Raw genomic sequence first — 14,256 nt, 5'->3', positions numbered from 1 at the left:
GGCATTACCGTAGGATAGAGAATAGAATCGTTGCGATAGATAGGGATGATGATTTCTGGGTAAAAGTGACGAAGACATGGTTCGGTGCGCGGATGGTACAGGAATAGCACGCGAAATGCAATTAAGTCTCGACCACCACTTTGTCGCTTTACTAGCGTTGGTCTCTTGGAAATCATTTTGTTGTGAACTCTTATGAATTTAATTGTTTTTTATTCTTACAAATGACGAAGAAAAAATGCGAAATTATTTACAATATAATGACCCTTACCAAAATCCAGTTCAACAAAGTTTGGTATATCTTTGCGAAATAAACTAAAAAAACATTTGATATAATTTACATACAAAAATTATCTTTAGCACAATGTGTTATGTGTTTCAGCGCAAAAATTCTGTTGCATGATTCCTAAAACGACTCATTCATACATTCTATGTCTTCCACGATTTTCTTTAGTTATCCGTAACATCATCCATTAAAAATTAAATACATGTTTTAATATGCTTCAAATACGACTTGCAGACATTGAACTGTTTGAACTGCTAATGGAATTTATGAAGGTAGTATTTAAGCGACGTTTGGAGAGTTTTCTTGCATAAAGCTGTTATTTGTTTCAGACTCTTTGTGGATTTTCCAACATCATCCAAGAATTTTGGGACCGACGTTTATTTCGCGTGGCAATTTCTAATGATCTCGTTATGGAGGTACACTCCTATCTTTCTTCACGATCGTTTTAGATCGGTCTTGAAAACCAAGGGTTATAATTATGTTTTGAAAAATGCAACGCCTAGATGTAGAAATACCGAGATATTCGGCAAAGTTCAAGCATGTATTGAGAACTTTTCAAATTGGCTATTCAAGTTTCCATATTCTGATAAAAACTGACAACACTGCTCGATTGTTATCAATAGAGTATTTTATATGGTGGTGTTAGATGCAGATACCAATAAATTTCATTGATAACGATACCAGATGTTCACCGAAGTTTGAGGCAATGTTGTATGCCATAAAGACAACCGAAGCATACATTTTCATGTAGCTGGCACCACTGCTTAAAAATAATTAGGAATAGTTCAAAATTATGAAACTTGAGCGGAATAGAGAAGCAGAATGGTTGGCAACAAATGAATACTCTTTAACTGTTATCGATAACCATGAAGAGCACAAAGTTATGTCGAAGCTGACAACACTGCTTTAGTTTAATCGATTAATGCCAATACATCAAATTTTCTTCACGTTATTTAAGTCTTAATTGGAGCAAAGTCTAAGTATGGATTTCGAGTCACACATTGTGTTAGGGGCCCAGATAGTCGTAGCGGTAAACGCGCAGCTATTCAGCAAGACCAAGCTGAGGGTCGTGGGTTCGAATCCCACCGGTCAAGGATCTTTTCGGGTTGGAAATTTTCTCGACTTCCCAGGGCATAGAGTATCTTCGTACCTGCCACACGATATACACATGCAAAAATGGTCATTTGGCACAGTAAGTTCTCAGTTAATAACTGTGGAGCACTAAGCTGAGAAGCAGGCTCTGTCCCAGTGGGGACGTAATGCCAGAAAGAAGAAGATTGTGTTCAAGAAAGCGAAGCACAATAAGCTGAATGCAGTCCGGTCTCTTATAAGACACGTGGATGGAGGACCTTATAGGCATTAGTGTAAATATGGGGAGACTAGGGGGTCTAAGACATTCTAGCCACCCAGACAACCAGAGTGTACATATAACGAAATCACCTTTTGCGTTATGCGATGCTCATATGTGCAAAGATTCCGTATAAGATGTCGTCAAAAGGCCTTATGCGTACAAAAGTGGAGGCGATATATGTGCATCATTTATATGATGAACATTGACATACAATGCGAGTGTACAGATTTTATAACGAATTAATCAGTACCCTTGTACGACTTTATTTATGATAACAAAGTTGATTTGACAGGTGCTACGAATTGATTCGACTTCCTTTGTACGTTTATACGGAACAAATCAAAATGCACTGATGAACTCAGAAAATTGCGTTCTTTGCGAGGAAATTCATCAATCAAACGATTTCATCCACCATGTTGTGTGGGTGTGATGTAATTTGCACAAGTAAACGACTTTTTACGTAAATTGTTATACGACTTCTGGTTGTCTGGGCAGTTTATGATTTTCTAAATCATTTTCCCGGGGCATCAGTTGGGGACCAAAATTTTATCAGCACAAATTATATTATACGACATAACAATCTTCACCTCACCTCACTTTTACCTCACGCTTCCACGGGTCTAACGATGACAAAGACCGCCAGCTAAGGGTTGCGTACTTAGCTGGTAGTGCAACCTGGGCACTGTTGTCCTTCTGACATCAGCTAGAGTTAGGGGGTGCGTCCCGAGCGTCTGTTCACCAGGAGGTGCGGCTCAAACAGCGTCTGTTCTGGTATCCAGCGGCTGAGTATGAAATGCTGTATCACGTCAACTAACTTAAAATGGCAGCCCCATCAACGTGATGTAGGTAGCGCAACCCCGGTAAGGTAGCGTACCGAATTTCTCACCTACCATGAAAAACGGAGAAAGAAGAAATAACGAACGATATTTTCGGCAACTGACCTGGCAACGAAATATCTATGAATGGAAACTTGGTACCGTAAAACGGGGTAACTTTGATAATGCGGGTAACTTTGATAGTGCGTAACCCACCACAAACTGAACGAAATATCATAATTTCTGTTAATCAGTTAAGCAAAACGAATGCAAAACTAAAGAATATTAGTATGACACTTCATGAAAGAGCGGTTTTGATTTGAATCAAGAACATATTAGCCTTTTTATGCGAATTTAAAAAAAATTCACAATTTTATCATTTTCGAAACGCTTACAAACAATCTGTTCTACGATCACTATTTGATGTAGTTTTGAATAGTTGGCCACTTATTTTCGACAGCCTAGTTATCATAGAACTTGCAATCGGTCTCAAATCTCTTAACGAAAAGCATTTTCACAAACTGGGACCATTTTTGTAATCTAAGTCACAAATTTCCATATAACGTTAAACGCCTAGAGGTATGCAATGCCCTACAAATGTTCGTTATCCATTCAATTTTGTTCGAATCTTACTCCATTATCAAAGTTACCCCAAAACAGAAAACCGACTTTCGATTTTATGAAAAATTATATATCCATTCATAATAAATCTTTTGCCAATCTATCGACTGTAATCGATAGCTAGGATGCCAGTACTTGTTTTAAAAATATAAATTGTACATCTTTAAAACAGCATGCATAAATATTCAAGTTTTCTTCGAAAAAACTATCAAAGTTACCCCGTTTTACGGTACCTGGAATGTTAGCACGTTAAATGATCCCGGAGAAGCGAGCCTTTTGACTCGTGAACTGCAGAAGGTTGGAGTGGGCGTGGCCGCCATTCAAGAAGTGCGGTGGTCTAGATCTGGAGAACGTGAATTCCGGGCGGTTGATCCCATCGCCAACACTACGTTCAAATATAACATCTACCACAGTGGCGGCGATAAGGCAGAACATGGAGTCGGTTTCATAGTGATCGGGAAGCAGATGAAACGCGTTATGAAGTGGAAACCGATTAGCGAACGAATCTGTGTACCGTTTTGACTCATATTCCGAACACTTAAGGCCAACAGCGACTTCAAATGCATCTAATTGGCATAAATTGGCTGATATTCGTGTGAATATCAATATCTTTTAAAAGTCTAACGGTTAGTTGTTGGGTTTATCGATAATAATGTTGATTTATTTAGTTTAAGTATTGTTTTTACGTAAAAGTATGGAACAACATTTTGATTCAAATGCCGAACACCGTGTTCATTCTGTCTCATATTCCGAACACCTTGATTCAAATTCCGAACAGCACGAATAAATCGAATTCAAATGAATAATTTCGCAAATAAATTTATCTGAGCTTGTTCTACTGGTTTCAAACTAGAGCATCATCACTACTCCTGCAGTATAAATTATACTTGAGACGTTAAAATTGAATTGCAATTGACTGATGACGTGAGGGACGCATTCTATAAAGGCCTTGATAAGGTCTATGGAGAGTGCTCAAAACACGACGTGAAAATCGTCATCGGAGATGCGAACGCGCAGGCCGGAAGAGAGGACTTTTTCCGTCCGATCATCGGTAAGGAGAGTCTTCACTCCGTTACCAATGACAACGGCCTACGACTAGTGACTTTCGTTGCTGCCAGGGGGATGGCCATCAGCAGCACCTACTTTGCACGCAAGGATATTTGGAAGCACTCCTGGAGGTATCCAAATGGTGATATTTGCAACCAGATAGACCATATTCTGGTGGAAGGCCGACATTTCTCAGATGTCATCGATGTTAGGAGTTTCAGGGGTCCTAACATTGACTCGGATCACTACCTTCGAGCGCGGTTATCAACTGTAGTGAATTCAAGACCATAGCGAACAATACGATTCAATATACAGCGCTTCTCAGCAGACGGTGTTACAGCTGAATACCACCAAAAGCTGGACGAGCGGATAAGTGAGGTCAATGTGAGCGAAAACCTCATCAATCTATGGGATGCAATCGATGAAGTGGTGAGTGAAACAGCGCGAGAAGTAATAGGTACTGCTCGAAGACGCCCCAGAAGCGGATGGTTCGACGAGGAGTGCCAGAGGGTGACGGATGAGAAGAACGTGGCCACATGTCGGGTGTTAATGTCTGGTACCAGGCTGAACAGAGAGCGGTACAGGGAAGCAAGATCAGCCGAAAAGCGAACCCATCGCAGGAAGAAAAAAGAGTTTGATGAAAACGTGATAGCCGAGGCGCAAAACTGTATGGAACAGAACGATATGCGACGATTCTATGAAACTGTCAATGGCGTGCGGAGAAAGTCAGCGCCGTCTCCTGTCATGTACAACGACCGTGAAGGTAATTTGCTGACAGATAAAACGATGATGGCTGCCAGGTGGAAAGAGCACTTCGAAACGTTACTGAATGGAGGGAACGATAGAGCATCGGAGAACAGAATGAACATCGACAAACGACATTCAAGCTGTGGAGCCTCCATCTCTAGATGAGGTTAAGAAGGCGATTAAAGAGCTGAAGAACAACAAGGCTGCTGGGAAGAATGAGCTCCCGGCCGAACTTCTCAAGCACGGTAGTGAGCAGCTGCACCATATACTTCTAAGGATATGGGAGGAAGAAGAACTGCCTGCTAGCTGGATGGATGACCTCATTTGCCCTCTCTTCAAAAAAGGGCATAGATTGGAGTGCGCCAATTACCGAAGAATAACGCTCCTCAATTCGCCGTACAAAATAATGTCACGTATTCTGTTTAACAGATTGAGACCGCTTGAAGAGTCCTTCGTCGGCGTGAGGGCCGATCGACGTTGGATCAAATGTTACCCCGCGACAGATCATCGATAAAATCCGGGAGTACAACTTGCAGACTCATCATCTGTTCATTGATTTCAAGGCGGCGTACGATTCAGTTAAAAGAAACGAGTTGTGGGAAATAATGATGGAACATGGTTTTCCAACAAAGCTGGTTCGTGCAACGTTGGAAGGATCGAAATCAAGTATACGGGTTGCAGATGAGATTTCAACATCCTTCGTAACATTAGACGGATTGAAGCAGGGCGATGCACTTTCAAACCTATTGTTCAACATAGCGCTAGAAGGAGCAATAAGGAGAGCTTGCTTGCATAGGAATGGCACTATTATCACACGTTCGTATATGCTCTTTGGTTTTGCGGACGATATCGACATAATCGGGATTGATCGCCGAGCCGTGGAAGAGGCATACATGCTTTTTAAAAGGGAGACAACGCGAATTGGGCTCATTATTAATACCACAAAGACAAAGTACATGGTCGCTGGTAGACATCGTGAGCCCATAGGTGATGTTGGTAGTGAGGTGGTGATAGGTGGTGATAGGTGGTGATATTTTCGAAGTAGTCAAAGAATTTGTGTGCCTTGGAACTCTAGCGACTTGCGATAATGATGTACCCGCGAGGTAAAAAGGCGTATTGCAGCTGCGAGTCGGGTTTTTTGCGGACTTCGTAACCAGCTAAAGTCTCGCAGCTTACAGACGAATACCAAACTCGCGTTGTACAAGACTCTAATCCTTCCGGCCACGTTGTCTTCTTCTTCTTCTTTCTGGCGTTACGTCCCCACTGGGACAGAGCCTGCTTCTCAGCTTAGTGTTCTTATGAGCACTTCCACAGTTATTAACTGAGAGCTTACTATGCCAATGACCATTTTTGCATGCGTATATCGTGTGGCAGGTACGATGATACTTTATGCCCTGGGAAGTCGAGAAAATTTCCAACCCGAAAAGATCCTCGACCGGTGGGATTTGAACCCACGACCCTCAGCTTGGTCTTGCTGAATAGCTGCGCGTTTACCGCTACGGCTATCTGGGCCCCATCCCGGCCACGTTGTACAAGACCCTAATTCTAACGGCCACGAATCTTGGACGGAAAGAGGTCGACCGGAGAGCTTTAAGGGTCTTTGAACGTAAAATGCTACGAACAATACTCGGCGGTAAATGGATCATTGAAGGTAATTTTTGCAAGTGCTCACCGCATCAAAACAAAGGCGCCACTGTATATGGGATTTAACATTGTGACAATGCTGTCATTGCTGTTCTGTCAAACACACAAGGCTACGGTGGCGCTATCTATGCTTACCATAGCGGCCGTTTTGGTTATTTTAATGATTCATTGGACAATGGCATCTGGCGGCGTCGCATAAATCACGATTTATACTAAGTCTATAATGAAATGGATATTGTTAAGCGTATAAAACACGGCAGGCTGCGGTGGGCTGGGCATGTAGCTCGCATGTCGGAGGAACGTCAAGCTAAACACATATTCAGCAGAGAACCAGGGAGAGGCCGTCGCCTCCGTGGAAGGCCGCGCACCAGATGGCTTTTTGCAGTTGAGGAGGATTTAAGGTCGCTTAACGTTCAGGGCGACTGGAAGCGATTGGCCCAGGAGTCAGGACCAGTGATGAGAAAAGTACTGGAGCAAACATTTACCGCCTCTACATTTACATCTTTCTACCCGACCATCAAAATCCAAAGCAAACCATAACCGTTCAAAACAAAAAAATGTCACGGCTCTTCAAAACTGTAATCTTCTTCTTCGCAGCGTTTTTCAACCCAGAAAGCGGAATGACTCGAGCACAGTGGTGACACGATTTTTGCGGTTTTCGGGGTTTTGCATTTTTGCTCGATAAAGGTAGCATGAAATTGAACTTGTTTATATGTATCGCAACGGAATGATTGTGCTCTTTCTGTTAGAGCTAATAGATTTCAATTAGTTGAAAACACTAGCGAAATATTAGCGATTGAATGATTTAACACTTTTTTCAATCATTCACCTAGGAATGCCTACCCGAAAACGGTCATAGTGGAGAGACAAAAACAGTCAAGCAATGTGTGAACCGTTGGCAGCGCAACGCCTGATGGTATTGATGGTGCTGCTGCTTTGTGTTTTGGTTGAATGGCAGAATCGATGAACTGTGGTGAATTGTAGTCACAGTTCCCAAGACTGGTCAGGACCGGGTCCAATGGAGAAGGCGTTTTCATTCGGCGTAAATTCAACGCAATAGCAAGGAATTGTTGCCCATAAAGTATCAAGTAAGTACGATATGATGTTAGTTGAGTAATATCTTGCAACATAGGGTCATGTACAAGTACTTCCGAGTTGTTCTGGAGCCGATTCCGGGGCCCTGACAAGGACCACAATTTCATGATTGCAACTCATATCGTACGACACATTAATCTTCAAGATTTTTCGCTGGAAGTATGTATAACATGATGCAAACTGTTTGTTGGCACAAATCTCCCAAATGGTGGGGAACGTGCCTCTGGAGCCGGCCTTCTAATACTCGGTATTCCATATCTTGATATCGAGTGAAAGAATTATAGCAAAAGTTGATTTTCATGGTAGACTGTTAATCGTTGTAGCATTGGGTCAATTCAGAGGTGCATCCACGTTCAAAACCAAAATTTTATCGTACCGTCATTTCGGGTGAAATTGATCACTTTTCACGGTTTTTCTAGTTTGCTTTCTATAATGTTGACAATGACAAACAACTGAATGCAGGAAAACAAGTATGAAGGTGAGCCTCATTGACTCAAGTATCGAAATTTTCTAACAAATGTAATTTTAGTGCTAAAAAATATGTTTAAATAAAAAATCGGGAGATCTCATTTCGGGGTGAAATTGATCACTTATCAATGCCATTATTGTTAGTTCTCAAAACAACTTTACTTAATAAATTGAAGCTTCCTGAATCCGAATATGCTTGCCAAATTCTTAACAATACAATATTTATAGAAATAATGAATGTTTAAATTTCAAGAATAACGCAGAAAACGCCTAAATGTATGCAATTTCCTAAGGAATTTCCTGATATATACCAGAAACTCAATTATTTCAACCAAATCAACGAATTGGTACGAGGTTTGGTTATGAAATCTAGTTTGGGGATATATCTTAAGTATCCTCACAAACTTTCAGGATTATACTATGTCCAAATCCTTGCCTAGAACTAGAAGCTTATTGATGTTTGTCAACACTGCACCGTACAAGATTTAGAAATTTTACATTATTAATGATCATTTCTAACGCAAAAAAAACTTCACAACACACAATTTGGACATACTTACGACAAACAACGTTCATTCACTGCAGGTTACATTGATATTTGTGCTCCAATAGGAAGAAATAAAATCGAGTGACACAGTGATCAATTTCACCCTACTGATCAATTTCACTCGAATTTACGGTACTAGAATTTGAAAAGGGCTCAAACGCAAAGGGGTGTTCAGTGACTTTTTGAGGCTTTAGGACATTTCGTCGAATGACATTTGGTCGAATGGACATTTGCTCGAATTGCTTTGGAACATTTATTTTGGTAGAATTACGTTTAGTTGAATGGAAATTTGGTTTAAAGCTTATTTCCAAATGGTTTATTGAAAGATCATTTGGTAAAATTGATAATTATTTTATAAGTATTTTAAGGTATATAAGATATCCTAATCTTTTTAATAATCTGAAACATTAACTTTATTGAATAAAAATATGGATGATTATTCAAATGAACATTTTCAAAGTAGTTTTTTGGGTACATTGACTCATATATTTATCTCTAGTGAATTTACTATTATTTTAAATTATCATAATTCTTTGAAAAACTGCTCAACAAGTTGTTTTATTACTGATGTGAACATAATGTTTTTATTATTTATTATTCTTTTGAAATGTCATCGTTCTTCGCAATGAACTGTTGATCTTCTTCTGATGGAAGCGTGGTTAAGATCTTTCTTTGAATTTCGCAGCTTACGGTCGTGGGTAAGATTTTTGTGAATGTGGAAATCAGAATTAAAAAAGCAGGAAAAATGTGCTTTTAGGGAATCCTTTATCACGAAGTGATTGTTAGATGTCGGTAACTCTACTAATGGCCAATTATTGACTTATTGTGACTTCCAGCTTAATAAAACTCTTCAAGCAAATATATGGCTTTGCTGACAGTGTTAATGACCTCGGGTGAGTAACAGAGTTTGCAGTAGAAGCTTTGAATTATTAAAAATGAAAATTGGGCTAATTCTGTGTACCGGGAAAGGGAAGACGAGTTGACTGAGGTGACAAAAGTTGCTTCCATTTAAGACCAGCATATCTCAAATCGCAGAACATCAGAACATGCCTGAACAAAAAAGCATCATGAAACGTCAAAAACGCAAGAGGTTGATCAATATGTTTGGAAAGCGTCCATCAAATGGAATTACAAAACTTTAGTAGTCTCGCATATATTGTTGGTAAAACGGCTGAGTATTAGCGATAGAATGCTAGTCTCGACGATAGTCAGACAAAACGTCAAATTTTGTTTTCGTACTATTAAAATTCGACTACTATCCTTTCCACGAAATGTCGGTTCGACCAAATATCATATGCTTTCTGTTGCAGCGAAACATTTTCGACCAAATGTCTATTCGACGAAATGTACTTTCGACCAAATGTACTTTCGACCAAACTTCATTCGATTAAATGTCATTCGACAAAATGTCGTCTTTCGACCAAATGTCATAAATTGACATTTTGTAAGGCTTTGAGTTGAGTCGTTTTGAGCAAGTTATACTCGTTTAGAACACTATTTTAAAGGATTCTTTCCCGTTAGGCCGAACGCCGTTAGACTGAATGGGTCGTTATGCCGAAAGGGTCATTAGGCCGAAAATGGATGACAATTCTAATGAGGCGTTAAATCGAATGAGCATGAGCATGAGCATGAGCATGATTGACCGCCCGCAGTTGCTACTCCGTTATTGCAAGCTGTACTTACACAGGGAACCAACAGACACTACTCGGGATTAGTAGCATCTTCAATGTGTAAGTACTGGTGCTCTCATTATTACAACAAACAATACCGGCGCCGCCTGCGTCCGAATGCAGGTCAATTTGAGGATGGGAGGGAAATGTTGACGTGTAACTTGCTCTATAGAAGCCGAGGAGTCCTCTGCACTTCCACAAGAAAACACTGGGATTTTGGATATGGGAAAGGATTCGTTTTGGTAAACGATAAAGATATAATTTGAAATGAATACGAAAACATTTACACAGATGATCGATACCGATAGTGCGATTACTACGCAAACCAACCATAATTGATCCGGATTCCGTCGCTCGCCCACAAAGGAGCAAGCAACAGATTCAACGGACCAAACACTACTGACGCGGTTCGTTCTTCACCCGCTCACTTCGTTTTTTTTTTCACCAGCGCAACGCGAGCCGGATACAATTGATCCGGATTCCGTCGCTCGCCCACAAAGGAGCAAGCAGCAGATTCAACGGACCAAACACTACTCTCTAATGAGGCGTTAAATCGAATGGAACACTAACAGGGATAGGTCAGAATAATTTGCATTGCCTAGAAGTATGCCCGGTTTTTGTTTTGGAAAGTCAAAATTTAGATCGTTTACAAAAAACGTCTTGTTCTCTTTTTAGATGTTACCTAGCAAGAGAAAGTTGCATGCAGAGCATGACCAACTAACAAAATAACACCTTGACATCGAAAACGATAGAAGTAATGCATTTTCTACTGCAATAGAGCAGTTTTTTCTTAGGGGGGCGTATTATATCTGTTTACCCTAACAGTCAGAAATCGTCAGATAAGGTGCGATTATTCTGAAAATCTTCGCTACCACATTTTACCTCACGAGTCTCTAAATTGCCTTTGCCTCGACTAACAGTATATTGTGGCAAAGAGAAAGATCATTCGGGTTCCAACGAGAGACACCAATCGAGCCTAACCAAAATTGTCTCAAATAAGAGCTAAAAGGTCAGTAAATCCTGAAAAGAATTTTTCAGAGGTCAAAGATAATCAAAACGAAAAAGATTAACGACTCTTCATTTTGCCATATATTTTACCGGCGACACGCTATTCTAGTAAAACTACTGCAATCTGTTGAGTGAAAAGCGTTCTTTTTCTTTCTGGTATTACGTCCCCACTGGGACAGAGCCTGCTTCTCAGCATAGTGTTCTTATGAGCACTTCCACGATTATTAACCGAGAGCTTACTGTGCCAATGACCATTTTTGCATGCGTATATCGTGTGGCAGGTACGAATACTCTATGCCCTGGGAAGTCGAGAAAATTTCCAACCCGAAAAGATCCTCGACCGGTGGGATTCGAACCCACGACCCTCAGCTTGATCTTGCTGAATAGCTGCACGTTTACCGCTACGGCTATCTGGGCCCCATCAGAGTGAAAAGTGTGTAAACATTATTTTCGGCTACATTCAAATCATCGTGCAATTGAAAAACGATGCTAAAAGAGGAAGAAATCAAAACAAACACGCTGAAAAAAGTCACACATAATTGAAAACAATTGAACTTACACAAAATTAGGCTCATATAAACCAACACAAAAGGAGATTGGGCAAATATGGGGTCAAAAATATCTGTCGTGGGAGAAAAAAGTTATTTCGCATGGTTTGAGATGGATTTTAAATGTATTTGTTTTTTTTTTTACTATATTTCAATTAATTAACAATGTTAAAATATACCTTTATCTCCACCTTTATAATGATAAAACGTTCTTTGTTATATAGAAATGAATTAAGACTTTGATTCAGAGATGAAAACATTACATGGTAATGCTTCACGGTAATACAATGAAAAATCTCGAAAAATACATTTGGTCATTCAGTTAAGTTTCCCAGCATACCCTGGCACCCACATTACACCAACCAAAATTGCTCAACTGTTTTGTAGCTGTTTTATTTGATACTTTTCGTCGACAATGAGCTTATTTTATAACAAAACTTCAACCAAAAAAATTCAGGTTCATTCGATGAGAGAAACCGTGGTGGGAGAAAAGTGAGTTGTGTTCTGAAATACATATTATTGCAGAAGAGATTTTACAAAGAGTTCAATAAATTCATCAGCTCAACCTCTGTAAAAAACATCAACTGCACAAATGTGAATGGAAATGATCATTTGATCTTATCTGCAACACATACGTAGTTTGAAGATGTCCAATCGATCATGTTTTTAGCACGAACCATTTTCTGCTTTTCTAGATTGGTGCTTTTGATGTGTTGCAGTATGGCTTCGATGCTTAAATGACTTTCGACTTGAATGACAATCTGTGTAGCTCCATTTCCCTGAAATAACCTAGCTCGCGTTGTACTTATCATCTGTCTAGTGTCGAGTCTTCTCCTACATTATCTTGTACATTATCCAAGCGGTCTAAAGTTGAACAAAATGTCAATCGTTTTAACTTTACAAGTTAGTATCCGCAAAAGAACATTATTTTACTAATTAGTGGCTAACTTATATTATCTCTTTTTGTCTCTTTCCTGCTATCACCCTTCAGTAGCTTATTTGCATGCCCTTAGAATCCTTTATGCAAGAATTACAGATAGTGGAATAGATAGGTAGATAGACAATTGAACTTTTTGTAACCCCTTGGCTTCACGTCTCTGGCAGCTGTTATGTCTCCTAGATTCTGAGACTATCAGCCAATACAATCAAGCGACCAACTCTTTCAGGCCCATCTTATTGAGTTCCACATTCCTTTACAACTACCTATTAACTCTAGAAAGGCATCCGAAACTTCCCTAAAAGTGGGAGCAAGTTGGTTGCTATTGTCCAACATTCCGACATAGTCATTTCCCTCACTGCTTAAAAACTCCATACCTGTGTCCTCAGCATCATTCAAATGTTCGTCGTAGTGCTGCTTTCACCTTTCATCACCTTGAATCCGTCCGAACAATGGCAGCATATACTTTTACATTTCTGTTCGCGGTATGAAACCTTCGAACAAACGGATCTGCTGCTTCCACTTCTGTCTATGATGCTCTTCGTTCTTCTCCTCCATAATAATTCTACAACCTTCGTCAAATCAAACGTTCTGTAGTCTCCATCCAACGAACATTGTTCTAATCTGTGAAGTTGATGGCTGCTATGACTGTGCTCCAACAGCCCCCAAGTGGGGCTTCAACAAGCAAAGCCTCGTCCGTCAACCTGCACCGCGAGAATCGGCACGCTGTGCAGAATACAACGCAACGTTGTGTTAAAACCGGATATATATAGGGTATTCCTGAATAAAACGACAGTTTATACAATCATATATCTAGCACAAGAAAAGAAACAGAAACAGGAAAATACGATATGACCTTGGTGCCCACGCGGTATACTTAAAGCAAAGATGGTTAAAAGGAAAAAGATGATCGAATTTTATTTTTGCCATCTGTTTTGCCGACGACACGTTATTCAATTAACAGTACTGCCATCTGTTGAGTTGAAAGCGTGTGAACATTATATTCAGCTAAATTAAAATCATTGTGCAATCAATAAACAAAAAGTGGAAGAAATCAAAGCAACCACGCTTAAAAAGTGTAACACAGAAGTGATTTCGACTCACATAACATCAGGCTCCTCTGGACCAACACAAAATTTAAGTAATTTTTATACAAGCTAAAACTGTTCATTTGATGTTTTTTCTACCTTTTCCCACATTGTATGCCCATTAGAGGTGATTGGCAATATCGGACATCCCCGTTTAAGCTATGTACCTTTCAAGCGTGGAGTGGCATAAACGAACACCCCAACATCTGGTGTCGCCTAGAAAAGACGGGAGTCGGTTATCTTTTTCCTTCTAACCATCTTTGCTTAAAGTGAGTTATTTGTCAAACCCTGGGAGGGAGAAACCGATACAAAATTTATGAACGTCATAGTGAGCCGAGATTCTGCTGTCACGAACTGTCACTGTGAGCCCAAAAGAATGGACAAACA

Source organism: Aedes aegypti, chromosome 2 (genome assembly GCF_002204515.2).
Source record: "Aedes aegypti strain LVP_AGWG chromosome 2, AaegL5.0 Primary Assembly, whole genome shotgun sequence".
NCBI lineage: Eukaryota > Metazoa > Arthropoda > Insecta > Diptera > Culicidae > Aedes > Aedes aegypti.
The sequence above is the reverse complement of the archived record's forward strand: the minus strand, read 5'-3'. Positions refer to the sequence as shown.